At 42.3% G+C, this 18,305-nt stretch overlaps 1 pseudogene; it reads right to left on the reverse strand.

Annotated features, from left to right (window-relative positions):
• Positions 1-496: 496 nt before the first annotated feature.
• LOC107160141 lies at positions 497-1,859 on the reverse strand (annotated as a pseudogene).
• Between the last annotated feature and the right edge of the window lie 16,446 nt (positions 1,860-18,305).

Consider the following 18,305-nt stretch of genomic DNA (forward strand, 5'->3'; position numbering starts at 1 on the left):
GATACCTGGAATCATTGGTTTGCTAAAGTCAGCCCTCATTTATTTATTTATGAGAGTAGTTTTTATAAATTTTGAAAATCATTGTTAAACCCTACCATTAATAAAATTAAGTAGATAATATAAAAATCAGGAATAATTAATACTCAAAATTCATCCCTTCCTAATTAATTTTATCATACTATAATCCCAGGTTCTGAGATGACCCTTACCTGCTTAAATTTTGAATTAATATATACATTTGGAATTAATATACAGATGTCCACAAAATTGACTGCTAGAATTTGTAATGAGATGGCATAAAATCTGTAGATAATTTGGGGGAGAACTAACATTTTATAATATTCAGTCTTCTAACCTGTGAGCAGTGGATTCTGCCATGAGACTGGGTCCCATTCCAGCAGATGCAGCACGGCACCTGGAAGGATGGAAGTGAGAGGACAGTGGTAGCCAGGAGAAGGGGGTGCTGGAAAGGAAGGATTCATAGTTTCAAAGGCACCTAGAAAGGGGACATCAACAGGAAAGTGAATGAAGGGCCAGTTGTCACTGGGCTGTTTGGGTGTGGGGTCACAATGAATGCAGCTGTACTCACATGAATCTGAGAAGGGGCACTGAAGTAAGCCCATACAGTTCTCTGATTCTTGTTGAAGCTGAGGGTTGCTGGAGCTGATGACGACAGGCGGGATGATCTCCATGGAGTGGCAGTTCTGGGAGGTATGAGAGGACTTGTTTTCCATGGTGAAGGAAGTGAAGGAGTGCTGCTTTTTGGTGTTCTTGGTGTTGGAGTGCTTTGTGGCAGTGCTGCTCTGGGCTGCTGCTGAGGTATATTCTTCAGCATCAACTCCTGGCATGGGAGGCTTACCTCATTCTGTCAGCTGCTTAGCAGCCAAGTTAAACTCAATGTAGGAAATTAGAAATTTTTCTATTTTGTCTGCCAACATTCCTTCAGCACAGCTTTCATCCACTCTTTGTATCACAGTCAGAACCTCATACTTAAAAAATGGAAGGCGGTTATTATCTGCTTCTTTTTTGCCTTGCACTTCAACGTCATAAAGTGCTTTGCACTGAGGTGGGGGCTGAGACAATGGTTTAATAATCTGAACTAAGTTAGTTGGGAAAAAGCCATGGATCCCATTGACTTACCCTGTTCAGCCAGTTTTTATCAACGTGTCAACAAAAAATGATGATGTCACAGTTGCTGAATTTAAGACTCCAGGCTCTTTTTCTTCATAGTTATGTAATGCTTTAGGAAATGGTAACTGGTATACCCCTCACTGGGGCCTCCAGGCTTGCACCCGAGGCTTCCATCCACACTGGGAGCTCTACAGATTTTTGCATTACAGTTAGTAAAAGTGCTGCCTTAAACCATTAATACATTTGTGCAGTTTATTCCACTTCTCCCACTGGCTAGGTTTCCAAAGCCTCTGCTTGATGCCATCTAGAAACCTGACCAGCAGAATGTTACTTGGAAGCTCATCTTGGGAGCCCACAGGTGTCCTCCACTCAGGACAACTGAGGGAACTTATCCAGCAAACATGCTTTGTAAAACCTGTGGTGGAAAGGCAAGACTTTTGCAGAAGCACCCAGGACACTCCAAAAGATCCAAGGATGCAGATTCATTCATTCTAATATACTTTAATGAGAAAAGGCCTTAAAATGTTCATAGTTGTGTGCAGCTCTTAAAATGATTCATGTAACATCTATTTCAGACTTTGCTCTTGCACCTTGCCTCCTCCTCCTTGTTCTTGGTCCCCAGAATTGTGGCCATGGCCAATGCAGATTCCATCCAGACTTGCCTGCTGCTCCCTATTTCTATGAAGCAGGCGCGGTGGCCCCTGGAGACTCCTCTCTGCTGCCCCCATCTCTGCATAGACACATTACACAGGTGTCACTGCCTCCCACTTAAGCAGCCTTAAATGTTATTTTTTAAATCAACAGAATGCTTGGTGGGTTAGAAACAAATACGTGAGAGATGGAATAGTCCAAATTTCTATCCTGGATTGAATATTTTGTGACTGTGTGACTTTGGAAAAGTGACCTAACTTCTCTGCTTTCTTTTTCTCTGCTGGTAGTAATAGTCCCTTGTCGCAGGGAACCACAGGAAGTACAGAAAAGCTCCAATGCAGTGGGAGCCAGGATACACACTCCAGGTGTGGCATCACTTGTTACCCTGAGTTTAATAATGGATGAAACAAGAGCAGTAATGACAGTGTCTTGTGGTGATGGGAAGCTGATGGTGCAGAGGTAGCAAGGACCTTCACTCTTTCTGTGAAGCAGCTCAAGGATAGACACCAAGGTAGATGGGGCCTGAATGCTTGACACTGGTGACATATTCACACCTCTCTCTCTTTCTTTGCAGAATGTCCTCCAGGACCTGTCCATCAACACCTTTGGCCTGGAGTAGTCCCTCTTGTTGTGTACCCTGCAGGAGATAAAGGCTAATATGGTAGAGAAGTTGGAAGGGGCAAGTACAATTTAGCCTGGAGTATTTTAGTGTGCTCAGCTGCTGTTGGATGGTGGATCTCACAGGTATTATAAATCATGTTTTTGGAGATAAATCAATGACTTTCACTTGTGACTCCCTTGGAGTTGACCTTCTGCTTTACCTAGCATCCCATTATATCTTGAACTTGACAAAAGAAATCCAAGCATAATGTGATCTGTGTGGCTGCCTGTTGTGCTCATGGAAACAGCATTTCTTGGGCATCCGTGTATCTCTCTGTGTCTTCAGAGCTCTGACTGTTCCTATTTTGACCAGTTGTTTTGTGCATGGCTCTTTGTTATTGACCATTATTTATTGTCAAATACCCTTTACTGTGTGGCTATGTTCTAAGCTGTTGTTTAGCGAGTAAAATTTCATGGCTCTGTTACATACTTTAGGTAAAGAAATCACGGTGATATGGCTTTAGTGAATTGCAAATTTGCACATAGCTATCATTTTATTTTCAGAATTCAGACTTTTATTTCTGTCTTCAAATGCAGATATTTTCCTTCAAAAACCTATTAATTTCCATGTGACAAGCTCTTACTGACTGGGTAGTACCCATTTGTAACCAATTCATACAATTTAAAGTTAAGCAAAAAGATAAATGGTCACCATTTAGGGTCTTCTCTATAATTTTTTAGAGGCATTCTAAGTGCTGCATTGTTGTGTAGTTTAATAAACTCTAGTATTTCAAGGAATAGAACTGAAATTTCTCTTTGTCTTTTTAGCTTTTATGTTTGAATCGTTATTCTAGTTGGGATGAGTAAAGGGATTAATAATACATGGTTCCAAAGAAATGAGTGTTTGTGTTGTAACATATAGTTTTGCACCATCCACGAGCAAATCTTTAATCTCTATAGTTTAAAAAATTTAGTGTCACAGCTTATAACTTTAATCAGGCTGTGTACGAATTCTAAATTAAATTTTAACATACATAATTTGATAAAACCTACTATAGGAAAGAGATGCATTTCATCGAGCTGGGTCTTACTTTCAGCTGCTAGTATTTTTTTAGGTAGAAACACTGTCAAGTAGCTCAAGGGAAGAGTGTTTAAAATTTTAGGGGGGAGAAAGATTCTTATTTAAGAAGCAGTTTTTATGATACCCAGGAGAGATATTCAAAATATTGTACAACTGCCTTGGCATAAGTACCAGTGAATCATAGTGGCTTCCAGACACAGTTCTGGAGGTTGAAGTGGTCTGAGTGATTTCTGGGGGGTCCTGGAGGACCCCTCGGATGATCCAGTAATGTTTACCAAGAGGAATATGCTTTTATTCACTGCAACAATCATTTTAATTATGAGAGATTTACTGGTTATATTTGATCCATGGATGCTTTGGGGACTCATAGAAACCATATTTCAGACTCTTTGGATGCCCATAGCATCTCTTCTCGAGTCTTCTGATGTCTCCTTCAAACTCCTTATGGTATTATGATGGTGAATCCTTTTGTCATGCAAATTGACATCTCTCAGTTATATATATCTACTGTGTATACTAAGTTATACACAGTAGATTCTATGGAATAAAGATTCTCATTTCCTAGGGTAATGTGTCAGAAAGGAAACACTAATCTTTTTATTTGGTGGTGGTGGAGGGTACCAGGGATTGAACTCATTGTCACTTGAACACTGAGCCTCATCCTTAGCACTTGTTTGTATTTTATTTAGTGTCAGGGTCTCACTGAGTTGCTCAACACCTCGCTTTTTGCTGAAGCTGTCTTTGAACTCATGATTCTCCTCTCTCAGCCTCCTGAGCCACTGGGATTACATGGCATGCACAACCACACCCAGTTCAGCAGTTTCTAATTATAGGGTGCTACTGATTTTCTTCAACACAATGCTTGCATCTTACAAAGAAAAATTTTTGAGTACTAGAATTTTTGTAAGAAATAATATTACAATTTGTGGGAAATTGCATGGATAGCTTTTCCTGAAATCTGGAAATGTTCAGGAAACACGTGGGGGTACTGGAAATGTCATCATCATCTCTGGTGATCTGGGGAATGATGACATGAATTGTGCAAATCTTTCTCACATTTAAAATAAGTGGTAAGAGCAGGTGCCCATGTCTCAGAGTGAAGTCTCAAAGGCAATTTCCCCAGACTTCACTTTTTTAGCTGGGTATGGTTAGGTATCTTATTACTATTTGATATGCTATCATAGTTTCTTTACCATTTGAAAATCCTATAAGCCTTCAAAGAAAAATGATTTTTAAGAATCCTCACTTTTTTTCTTTGTACTAATAAATGAGAAAAGGGGAGAGTGGGAAGGAATGGAACAGCATTTGATGTCTGTTCTTTCTGCACCTTTATTGATGGGAATAACTCTGTTGTAGTGAATATTATTATTATTATTATTATTATTATTATTATTATTATAAAAGTGTTATTGACCTGCATGTTCAGATGAGGAAAAAGCTCAGGAAGTTCACTTGAAAGTAGGTATTTTGATACAGATGCTGTAGATGCAAGCAAGCTTCTCTCATTTAGTAACTTTTACATCCAAACAGAAACAGCTCTGGCAAGTAAAGAGGAATCTGCAGCCTGATTTTTGTGTATTTTACTTGATGGCTAACTGCTTCTATTTTGTTTGGAACTGAATACAATTGGTTTGAGTCCCAGAAGTTTTGCCTTTTAGTTGTGTGCCTTGACCAGTAATCTCTCTGAAACTTAGTATGATTGCAGTTGCTTATTTGGTGGTGGTTTAGGGTACCAGGGATTGAACTCAATGTCACCTTGAATATTGAACTCAACATCACCCTTTGTTAATTATATAGAAAAGACATTTTATTTAGCTCATGGCTCTGGAAGTTCAAGAGCATAGTGCTGGCATCTATCTGATGAGGCCTCTGGTCATGAGATGGCAGAGGACAGCACATAGTGTTACAGTTTAATGGATCTGAAATGTCCCTTGAAGGGCCTATTTTTTTTTTTTTTTGGAGACAGGGTCTCACTAAATTGCTAAGGCTGGTCTTGAACTTGTGATATTCCTGCCTTAGCCTCCTAAGTGGCTACTAGGATTACAGGTGTGTGACACCATGCCCAGCTGATAATTTCATTCGGATACAAGCATGTACATTGTGAAATATTCAACACAAACTAATTAACATTTTTGTAACCTCACATAATTACATTTGTTAAAAGGTTTCTAAACTTTCATACCCTATGGAACTGGACAAGTGTTTTAGTTTACATTAATAAAACTGGTCATAGAAATAGCAATGGTCTAATCATACATGGTGCCATAATGCCTTTGAACTTTAGAGACACTTAGGAAACCAAAAACTACTAGTGAATGCTTTTCTTCAAACATTAGATTTGGCTCATCAACAATTCAAGCATAACTATGAACAAAAAATATATTAGATGTCTTTTATTTACATCAAGCAATGAACTCTATCTTAACAACGACATAGTTTACCTTTAGGAGCTAAAGCCATTTCAAACAGTCACACCTTATCCTTCTTTTTGGTGTATATTTATAATGACCCAGTTACTTAGAAGTTTTTACATCTTCTAAGATGTCAAAATAACATCTGAAAATTATTTTGAAAACTTAAATAAGTAATAGTCTAGAAAAACTGACATGTAAACCAACTCAAGTTTCAAGTTTCTTTTTTTAAGAAACATTACATATGCTGTACTTTTTAAAAGCAACTTGTCATAACTGATTTGTGCCCATGGAAGCAATTCTTCTAAAATCACTCTTGAAATAATCTAACTCAAGAGTTTTTCTATAGAAATAAATCAGATGACTTCTATAGTAAGTGTCAACAGGCTGCAGAGAAGGCCTTGGAGCTTAACTCTCAACACTGCAAGAGAAGGGAAAAAGAAGGAAGGAAGGAAGGAAAAAGGGAGTGGACAGGAGGTGAGGGAAAGGAATGAGTCATTACAATAAAAGGGCAAGTGGTACAAATATATGATGTACTAGCTCTTTAAATTATTATACAAAGCTTTAAATTTTAGTTACATCAAAGTGGTTGACATTATGACTGAATCGGATAGCACATATTGAGCTTTGCTTGGCCTGGCTGAACTGGCGTGGAGAGGAGTCCTCTCTGGCTCAATTGGGACAGACAGCAATATGCACTGCTTCAGGATACACAGCATAGTGAAGGGGCCAAGACTTCCCTGACAGGCACTTGAGTGTGCTAATATCCTGGGAGCCTATGACTGCGGCTTCCCATGCCCATGCCCACAGGTCTACCCTCCCACCCCTGCAGCTGCTTCACAATGGTATGCTCCACTGCCTGGTGCACATTTGAGTTATTCACCAAAGACCTGAGTGTCCACAGCCTGTTTGGATGTGGCTGGGCAGGCTGTGGCTGCAGCAGCAGTAGGCAAAGCAGCATTAGCATGATGGAGTGGCAAAGGGGTCCCCCTCAGCTCTATTTGGGGCTGGTCCTGGAAGAAGTATGCAGGGTTTTGGCATCATTGACTGTGGATATGAAACCAAGCAGTAAGCATTATGTTACATTTTAAACATTTTTTTAGAAATAAAGAGTTTATTTTCTGACCATCTAGAATTTTTTTTTAATTTATTAAGATGCAGAAGTTTCTTAGTCATTGGTGACCTACAAATTAAAACACAATATATCACTACTGCCCACCCTGATGAATCACTAAGATAACAAAAGAGACTGTAATAAATGTAAGTGAGGATATGGATAGATTAGAGTGTCACCATGTTACTAGTGGATTGAATTCATACAGTTGTTTTGGAAAGCATTTGGTAATATATACTAAATTTCAAATATGTATAACTGATAATACAGAAATCTTCTCTTAGGATATAAATACCAAAAATATTTAAATGCAATTTACCCAAACACATATACAACAGCAATCATAGGAAAATACTTCTTCATAACTCCAAAGAGGAAGCAACTCAAATGTCCACAGGTGGTCAAACTCTTCAAGCACCACATATTCATAGAAAAAAATAGGAGACTATCAAAAGGAGATGAAGAGACTTGGGTTTAGGCAGTGGGACATTTGATTCTTACAAACAATGTTTAAGTTAAGAAGTTACTTCTTTCACTATATAATTCCATATACATAAAATACAAAATGGACACAAAGAAATGCATTCCTATATTGCTAATAGGGTCATTTTCAGAGGGTTATGACAGGAAGGGAAAATGGGATTAGAGGCTGCAGGTTCTGCTCTAGTTTGTTTGTTTCAGTTATAGATGAAAGTAGAATGCAATTATGTAGTTTGATATATCAAACATAGATGGGATATAATTTCTCATTTTTCTGAGTGCACGTGTTGCAGAATCATATTGGTCATGCAGTCACATATATACATACAGTAAAAATGTCTGTTTCATTCTACTATCCTTTCTATCCCCACATCCCCTTCCCTCCCTTCTCATCACTTCCCTCTACCTAATCTAAGGTAACACTATTCTTCCCTACTGCCTCCCCCCTGCCTTATTGTGAATTAGTATCTGCATATTAGTAAAAAATAAACATTTGGTTTTTTGGGATTGGCCAATTTTTCTTAGCATGTATTTTCCAACTCCAATGATTTACTGGCAAATTCCACAAATTTACTCTTCTTTAAAGCTGAGTAATATTCCATTGAGATATATATATATATATATATATATATATATATATATATATATATATATATTCATTCCACATTTTCTTATCTAGCCTTCCAAGTGTGATGCAGGAGCACATCTCTAGTGCAGTGGTTTACTAGAGGAGTACATGGCATTCCCCATGTCCCACTTAGTAGAAGCCACGCTGTCAAATGATGCTGATGGTGGATCCTAGAAAGGTGGCAAGGGCATGGAGCCGGCCCTGCCTCTCCCTGTGCTTCCTGGTAACTGTGCCTCAGAACCCCCAGTGGCTCTCCAAGAAGTCACCACTTTGATGAGCAGAAGAGCTGGAACTCACAGCCCTCTGACTGACTGCATGCTCAGCAACGCCTTTGCTCTTTGCTGGCTCCCTCTGGTCAGAAAACTCTGGGCCTGCTGATGGCTATGGCCTCCTGGGGTGGCTCCTCAGTCTTGCTTTAAGGAGAAGATGCACTGATTTGTTTCCTACCTAAAGGCTCTGTTATCCTTTTAATTTAATTTTCTTCTTTGCTCTGGCTACTAGGAAACCCAACGACTAATATACGATGGTTAGAGGGTATCTAGCTACTCTTCATTCTCATTAATTTTATTATTTTCATTTGTCTGAATTTCTGTCTTTATAATTTTATGTTACTGAATTATATATTTTTATGAAATGCCATGACTTCTCTTTTAGAGTTAGGTTGAATAAAATTAAGAGGTAAATCAGTTAATTTTTGTCACTCAAAGAGAAATCACTGTCTTTTCTTTTGAATGTTGGCTATTTGCTAAAGCTTCCATTGTACTGAGGAGAAATAGGAATACTGTGGAAGCAAACCCAGGACCTGAGCCAGAGTGAGTGACCCTCCAGCCCCAGAGGGCCCTGGTGTTCTGTGTATAAGGGTGTAGGACCACTGGGCTTGTGGGTGGGGCAGGAGGGACCGCTCCTCCACTTGTCTCCTTTGAGATCATCTGTTCCATCACACTTAATAAGTGCAGTGAGTAACTAAGATTGTATTTGGGATAGGAGCCCATTTTTAGAAATCCAGATGTGTAAGTAGTTTTATAAGAGTTCCTCTCCAGGCTCTGTGTCAGGGCCTGTGTTCCATGGGCATTTTAGCCTGACATCTGGAGTGGGGCTGGGGTGAGGAGGCAGAAAGGGGGCCTGAGAGGGTGCTCTTCAGGGCCCCTGATCAGCTTCTGAGGAACATTCACCTCATGCTTGCCCTCCTGTTGCAGAGACTTCTGGGACACACTTTAATTCAAATGCACTTGAAATGCCTGCACCTGGCCTAATGCTCAATTTGCTATTTACTTAGGAAGTTTTTAGCTTATCAAAGCCTGGGAGTAACTTCAAATGAAAGAAAAGAAAACCCAATTTTCTGGAGTTGTGGTAGGTCAAGGGCATAGCTCTTCAAGGGTGAGCTATGCCCTTGACCCTGCTGCAATGGCAGGTGGAGCCTGAGGAGCATTCTTCTTGAGTGAGATCACTGCCAGTTGCCTGGTTACCAGAGTGAGAACTATGAAGGGATAGGGCTCTGTGTGGCCATGAAGGAGGGGCATTTTACTATCACCATTATGCCGGAGGAGTGGAGCCACCAGCCAAGTTGCTGGCACATGCAAGCTTTTGTTACTTCCAATGAAGGACTCCTCCAGTCTCTTCATGGCCCACATGGACAGAACAGTGGAGAAGAGTGATGATGGATCAATATATAAACTTTATGAGCCTACGTTGAGGATCAGGCAGGCACTCAGTGTGTGATCTGTAAAACTTCATTGGATCCTTCTGAAGTACACACGTTTATTATCCCCATTCTCCAGATGAAAAGACTGAGGAGGAGAAAACATAGCCCAGGGCAGCCTGGCAAGCATGCATGGAGTGTGCCTGCATCTGAAATTGATCTGGCTGTATGTGGCTGGTGACAGGACCTCCAGCAGCTCCACAAAGACAGTGGAGTGAAAACTGCATCAGTGGACTGACTGGACCGACTGGAAATGCTGGCCTGTGCAACAGAACAGCAGAGCCTGGTGAAGCTGGGATCCAGGCCAGACATGTTCAACTTCACTGAGAGGTCCATGAAGCCCACAGGGCTATGAGGCCTCTGTGCCCTCCTGGGCTCATTCCACAGGGGAGGCAGGTAGCTGCACAGGGGGCTGGTGGAATGAGAGCATTTAATGGAGCTCAAGCAGCCACATTGGGCCCAGGCTCAGCCAGGGAGTCCCAGGTGACCTTGGAACAGGTGGTTTCTGTGGCTTCCTTTCCTTATCTTCAAAAGTGGGAGACTTGAATGGTAATTTCTAGGGATACTCTAGGTCTAAAAATCACCCCTCCACCCCAGGGAACATGGACATTGGAAGTGCCATTGTAATCCAGCACCAAGACTGCAGGCCTTGGAAGGGGTTTGCTCAGGTTTGAATCCTGGCACTTTGGACTCCTGTGTAAATCTCATTAAGTTAATCTCCATAAGCCTCTGATATCATGTTTGTAAAAATAGAATGCTGCACTTCCTTCTGAGGGCCCCTTGGAGGATTAAGGAAATAGAGTGGGCAGGACACACAGTTTCCACCACACAGCCTTCCTCATGTGGCCATGCAGGCTGTTCACAGGTGAGATGCTTAGATAAGGAGGGCTGTAATTCATGGGTTGGCTAATCTGTTTGATGGATTAATAATTTCAAAGAATTATTGAGTGGTAACTTAGTTGGGTGTGGCTGGAGGAAATAGGTCACTATGCATGTGGCCTTGGATGATGTATGTCCCTGGCCCCCTTTCTCTCTCTCTCTCTCTCTCTCTCTCTCTCTCTCTCTCTCTCTCTCTCTCTCGGTGGTGCTGGGGATTGAACATAGGGCCTTGTGCACAGGAGGCAGCACTTTACCAACCAGGCCCCCCCTCTCTATCTCTCTGCTTCCTGGCTGCCAGGAGCCCAGCAACTTTCCTCCATGACACACTTCTGCCATGATGTTCTGCCCAATCTCAGACCTGGAGCAGTGGACTGGGCCAAACATTGACAGAATCTCAAAAACATGAGCTCAAAATAAACTGTTCCTCCTCTATGTGGATCCTGTCAGGTATTTTGGTCATGGTGATGACATCTGACTCCTATCATAATGATTGTTATGGGCAAGGTGGGGTAAGTGTTTTCTAGAGGTCACCATAAAGGACATATCTAAGACATTTCTGTGATAAAATACTGATGAATGCATTTTACCATGGGGCAGAGCCTAGCCATTTGTGGAGTAAGGATTTCTGTCCAGTGTGTGTAGGCAAGAGGGGAGAGTAGTCTAATGGCCAGAGGGTGGCAGGAGAGCCAGGTGTGTGGGGACAGAAGATGAGTATACAATGAGCTCTGATGAAAGATCGTGCCAGTGAGAGAACCCCACAGGTATGGAGGTGCTGAAGGAGGAGAACTAAGACCAGACAAACCTGGAATGCCACCCTTCCCCAAGGCTGAAGGGCATGCCTCAGTGGAGGCATGGAAGGAATCACCTGGATGGCCAGGGTTGACATTCTGGAGCTCGTGGAAGTATGCAGAGAGGATAGGAACACCTGTGTGAGCAGGGTACCAGGTGCCCAGGGTCCTATAAATACTGCTGCACTGACATGGGGTGTGGTGTCCTATGAGGTCCTGGTTTCCCTTTCTGTGGATACAAGCCTGGAAGGGGGCTTGTCAGGTCATCTGGTAGTTGTGTTTGATTTTTTGTGACTCTTATGCCATTTTCCCTGATCCCCAGAGAGAGGCAGGGTTGCCTTCTCCCCACCTTCTGATAGAAGCCGTTCTAACAGGCAGGAGGTGTTCTTTCATGGGGTGATTTGTGAGTCTTTAATGGTTACTGACAGGAGGCAACTTTTCTGATGCCATTTTTATGTTGTCTCCAGTTCCACTTTCTTCTTTCTAGATCTTTTTGCCCTATAGATCCACTTGCTCCTTCTTTACCTGAGTGGGCCTCATTCCATTTTGCACCATAAAACTGATCCTTTTTTCCTCCATTTCTCTGTGTTCTTTTACTTCTTTCTTTTGTTTTGAGAAATACAATATTCCAAGTGGTAAACCCACTAATGGGTTCTCATTTGCTTTATGTGTAGTTCAATTTAAAAAACAAAGCCTTCTAAATAGACATATGCATCCATATATAGCACACAAATAACACACAGTATTTGCATTTTTATGGTTCATGCTGTAAACACTATTCCATGGTTTACTTTTTCCCTCAGTGTCTGTTTTTGCAACACTTCCATGCTGTGCTTTGCTATGTTGTGCTGTGCTGTGCTGTACATGTGATGGTAGTTCTGGCTCCAGCTGCCCCTATGGCACAGTCCGGAGTCCACACTGCAGTCATCCTCCTCTCTCTTGGCTAGCTTCCTCTGCCCTGTTTGGTTAGTGCTTCATCATAAATGTTACAATACATTATGTAATTATGTTTCACCTTGAGTACTGCTTGCACTCTGGCTGAGAGTGTCAGATGGTTTAGCACCCTGAATGGTGGTCTGAGCATCTCACTCCTTTTTGACCTTTTTGAAAGGTTTTAGCACTTGTGCTGTGTCTGGCTGCTCACTGGCTCCCTCTTTGATTGAGCAGGTCACAGGAGGCACTGCCCAAAGCCCAGCTATGGTCTTGCTGCATTGCTGCCCAACTCATCCAGGGTTCCTTCTTTCTTGGAGCTTAAAACCCACTTCCTTAGACTTGAGTGCATCCAGTCAGTCAGTGTCTTTCTCTCCCTTACGGGGTCCTGCTCACCTGTGCCCTTGCCATTGGGGCCCAGCACGTGCTTGGTCCCCCACAGGGTGCTCTTGCTGGTTGCCCTTCCCATTCACAATGCCTCCATCCTCCCTTCCTTCCCTACCCAGGTGGCCATATCTCCTGGATCTCCTTCCTCCCAGATCTGTGACCCCAGTGCTCAGGCAAGAACTGCCTCTATGTGGAGAAGGCCCAGCCTCCTCACTGCCCCTACACCTGTTTCTGCCTGAGTTTGCATCTGGCTGTCCTGTAGAGTGCTTATGTCCAGGGTTTTGCTTTCTAAACTTTAAAACCCATGAAGAAAGTGGTGGTGTCTTGAATATCTGTGTCCCCACAGCACCACCAAACCAAGCATGGCAGAAGTTGAAGATTTGTTAAAAGAAGTGAAGAAGTTAACAGCAGCTCCTCAGCATCAGGTTCTGGGTCCTTCTAGAGCAGGGTCCTTTCCTAATGAGAAGGACCCCTAGAAACTCACAATGCAGCAGTTTCCCAGTGAAGTCCTTTGTGTATGAAACCACAGAATGTATCTCTTCTTCACAAAATTTCAGGTCTCTGTGTAACAAGGACATTCAAATATTTTCCAAGTGAGGATGGCCACTGTGGAGACCACAGCCTCCACTCCTCATAATTCCTGCAAGCTAACATTTGGAAACATGGGCTGTTTCTCCTGTTGTTGGTGAAAGACAGCGTCAGCTCCTGCTTCATTGAGTGTGTATGCTTGCAGCCCAAGACAGAATTTAAAGTGACATTTACCTTGTTGACTTCACTTTGAATTTGCTTCAGATTTAGGTTCAGTGTTGACATTTCTAAGAAAACAACCTGCTTTTGTTCCCAATTTGGGGCAGTGGGATGGGGACAGATGGCTGGTTAGCAGAGCTGTCAGAAATGTCTTTACCAGACATCCTGTTGGTCTGACCCTGCATGAGGTGCCACAGGGCTTATAAAAAAGATGCACTGACACACACCACAACATAAGAGAGGGTTTGATAAGCCATTACTGTGTACAGGGAGTGCTGTTGATTTCTGGATTGAAGTACAAAAGCAAGTGTTGAGTGCTCCTCTTTGACCAAAAATGGTAATGGAACAGAAGCTAAGAAAGGTCTGAATTGACTACAAATGGAAATCTTAAAACCCAGCTGATTCTGGTTTCTATAGTGGAAAATTACATTAGCATATCATCAAGTTTGTGGGTGATACTGCGCAGTGGGACCTTTGTCAGAACAGCAAGGAACCAGCCAGCAGGGTTGCGGAGCTCTCAGGACAGCTAATGTTATTATTCATGGTGAGATCTCCTTCCTCTTGTTGTCATTTATGTTTTTGAATCAAGGGAGAATGAGTGCTACTGCTTGACAGTGACAATGACATTCCCCTGGAGGTTTATACTTTAATTTACAATGAGACAAAGACAAGGAATGGAATTTCAACAGGACAATTCAGAGAGTAGCATCCTTGCAGAAATGGGCAAATGGAAAGGAGCCAAGATCAGAGAGGGCTGGCCCTATGATCTTTGTGGCCTCACAGCAATCCTTGGTGAAAGCTGTTTCTTTTGAGGCATGGTACCTGTAATGGGCCAAGAGGAGCAGCAGGGAAACCTCAGATTACTTGCACATTTGGTAATGTTATCAGGCTTTGTGGTGTATAAAGACCTTGAATTAGCATGTGAACATTTCTCATTAACTGGGAAAGCCAGTAGTGCAATGTGGTATCTGTCCCTTTAAACAGCCCTTGATAAACAAGCAACACTCAGTGAATAATTTCTGGAACATGTGATTTAGGCAATCATACTTGCTGTTATTCTGGTCCTTAGATAAGTATCAGATATTGAATTACCAATATTGAGCGAATGGCGTCGTCGTCATTTTTACCAGCCATGCTGATGGAAGTTTTCATTTGTATTGTGCTTTAGTAAGACTCCCAGTACTTTGCCTAGATATTCACTATGGATGTCATAACACTGGTTGAGTTTGGGGATGTTACTCTCATTTTAAACATGAGAAGACTAGGGTAGCAGAAGTTCTTGGGTTATTACTGAGACGGTGGTGAGAGTCTTACAGTTGGGAGCCAACTGTTTTTAGGTAATAAAGCTAGAGAATCTTTCCCCAGTCAGTGCATAAGAAGAGTGCAGCACGGAAGATTGCAGGACACAAATGGACCGCATAACCTACACAGTGCTGTGCATCTTTCAGTCTCTTGAGTGACTCTTTTGTTCCTTATCTTGGGGAATTGAGCACGGGTGGTGTCCTCTTTTGGTTTTGATGTACCAGCATCTTCTTGGCTGGCTGTCCTCATCAAGCCCTCCTGGTGCTGGCCAGGGCCAGCTGTGCTCCTTGCATGCAGCTTCCAGTCTTGCTATTGAGTGGTTAACGGCATGAGGTTACAGCCCTGCACCTTCTTGTTTTTCTTATGGAAACTTTTTAAATTGATAATTGTTTTTTGGATATGCACACAGTACAACGAGTTCTCATATCCCTGACACCAGGTTCCCGTCTTACATGAGTGGGTACATTTTTCACAATGCTGAACCCATGTGGAAGCATTAGTATCCAGGTAGGTGCTTGATTAATCCAGGCATCCTTGCTTACCTTAGGTCCTTCTGTATCCCAGGACTCCCGCCAGGAACCACCATGTCCCCTTATGCTCCTTGGGACTGTGGAAGTCTCTCCGTTTTTGTGTTGTATTAGTTTTTGTTTGGTTTTGTCCTGGCGATTGAACCCAGGGGTGCTCAAGCTTCAAGCTACATCCCAAGCCCTTTCTGGTTTTTATTTTGAGATGGGATCTCACCAAGTTGCTAAGGTTGGCCATGAACTTGTGATCCTCCTGCCTGATCCCCAGCTGGGATTATAGGCCAGCTCCACTGTGTGCTGGACTTTCCTGTTTTTTTTTATTTTTTATTTTTTTGGATAACCTGAATGGTTTTGAGGAATGCTGATCAGGCATGTTGTAGAGTGTCCCTTTACCTGAAGGTTTTTCTCTTTAACACATTCCCGCTGGTGTTTGGGGCAAAAGACTGCAGATACCCTTCCCATGCTCTGGTTTTGAGGCTTCCTGCCATCACCTTGACTACACTGCTGCTGTCAGCCTCCATCACCCAGCTAAGGCAGCGTGAGTCAGGTTTCTCCAGGATATGGGTGACTCTTGTTAAAAGGGAAAAATCCTGTACAAGCTTTAACTGAGTTTATTTGAGCAAAACAAAAATGATTATAAATCAGGCATCCCCAGGAACCATAAGAGGTCCACCAGAAGTGTGACCAGGCAGGGTGTGTGGAAACTGGAGCAGGTAGTCAGGACAGGATGTCTGCTCTGTTAGTGCCACCTCTGACTGAAGTCAACCACAGAGATGGGACATCTTAACTGTGTGTTCCATCAGGCCTGGGACAGGAGCTCAATCCAGTCAGTGCCTTCTGCAGGTACTCCTTCACCCTTTTCTCTTCTGTACTATGAACATTGGAGTAGGTGCCATGCAGGGCCCACCCTGGAGGAGTAAGGAACAGGGATGGAGCCTGCTACTTGAGGGTGAACTGTCTGCTGGTCACTCAGAGTACCTCCAGGAGAGGGGACCCTCTACATGACCCACCTACCTGCTTACGTCATATGACTCCTGGATACATGTCTTCCAGTGGATATTGACCTGGATATTATTGACCCCCACCTTGTGTCACCTTGCCCCTTTGCTCCAGTTTTGTCCCCAGGCATTTTTTTGGGTGTTGCTGTGCCCCTTGACACATTCCATTACTTTTCAGGACTCTGTATTCCTAGTTTTCTTTTAGCTCTTCCCGACTTCAGGCTCCACAAGAGGCTCTGGGGACACCTTGTTTGTTTCCTGCCTTTGCCCCACAGTCAGCTGTCACACCAGGGAGTCCTGATTCCTGTTATTGAAGAGTGAGATTGGAGAATGAGATATGGTGAATCTCCATTTTTAGCAAGGAGATATTTGTAGGAAATGGAAAAGAGACAGGTGGCATATGGTAATGTGTGCCTTTTAATCTACTTGGGCTTCTAGGGGTCATGGAGAGTAGCATCAAGTCCAGCTGGGTCTCAGTCCACAGGCAGGCTGGGGGTTTGTGCTACTTTTACAAAATCACTGAAGTGCAGAGCTTATGATTTTATGTCATCAGATACAATAGTACACAATGTGATTGCCAACTTTTCATATAGTTGAGAAAAATCAGATGCTTCCATAAATGGGCTTGCCTGAGGGGTGAAACTGTGCTTGTTCCACAACCCACAGTCCACTGAATTAGTGGCCCATACAAAAGAGGGAAATGTTACATTTATTGGAAAAGCATGTGATGTGTATCTGCTAAGCATGGAGGAGGGCCAGCTTTTAAACAGACACATACAAAAGCAAAATCCATAAAAAGGAATATATAGTTAAACATAACCATACCAGCAAGTTTGAACTTGCATGACAAAGGACAAGAATCAACCCTCAGCTGGGAGGATGGTACACAAAGAATTCCTACAACAACAGTAAAAAGACTACGAAATGGAAAACGAGAAGTGTGAGCCTTCAGTAGATAAAAAGGACAGCCAGAACAGCCAATCAACTTAGTGATGTCCACCTCAGAAAGCATTGAGTGCCTCCCTACCTCAGTACCAGCAAAGTAGGATTGCACGCTGTCAAGGCAGGTACTGTGGGAAAATACAAGGTGCCACGAAAGGTCAGCACTCATGCACACTGCTGTTGGGGTGAGTGACCGGGCTCCAGAGGAGGGCAGTTCACAGAGCCAAACCCACCATAATCATGCTTCCCCAGGCCCTAGCAGCTCAAATTCCTGGAATAATGAACACAGGACTCATATGCACATGACAAGTAAGAATGCTCTACATTACAACAGCAAGAGGCCCTAAGACCCAGGGCCTATCAGGGGAAGGATGAATGGACAAGGAGCAGATGCTTAGGAGGGGAACTAAACAGCTTCAAAAAGATTAAATAAACTCTATCTTTTCATATCTTTTCTATCTGCTTTACAAAATGAATCTCTCTTAAAAATCCATCTGCTAAAAAACAAGGTGTGGAATGAAGCAAGCCCATTATTATAAATTATTATTGCTCTGAGTGATAAAACATGGAATAATGCAAAGTATTTTCTATATTTATATCCATGTGGTTATGAAAGTAATTTTAAGATGGGTAAAAACACTCAAGATACAATAGTAATGGTAATAATTGGGGATGATTGAGGGAGGAAGTTTGGAAATGCAGAATAACATACATTGTGATGATCTAATCTGCAATAAGAAGAATGGATTCCTGTATCAATAGTAAAATTTATAATTAATTTTATTTATTTTTATGTGGTGCTGAGGATCAAACCCAGGGCCTCACATATTTAAGGCAATCAAACACTCTACCACTGAGCTACAACCCCATCCCTAAAAATTAATTTTGAAAAAAGAAAAAAATACAGATATCTCAGAAAAAAGAATAAAAACACAAAGTTTAGCTCTTAACAAAGGCAAATTGTTTTTATAACCATATTTGCCAAAATTCCAAGAGCTGCCATTGATTGCTGA

The sequence above is a fragment of the Marmota marmota genome, unplaced genomic scaffold (assembly GCF_001458135.2).
Source record: "Marmota marmota marmota unplaced genomic scaffold, marMar, whole genome shotgun sequence".
Classification (NCBI taxonomy): Eukaryota; Metazoa; Chordata; class Mammalia; order Rodentia; family Sciuridae; genus Marmota; species Marmota marmota.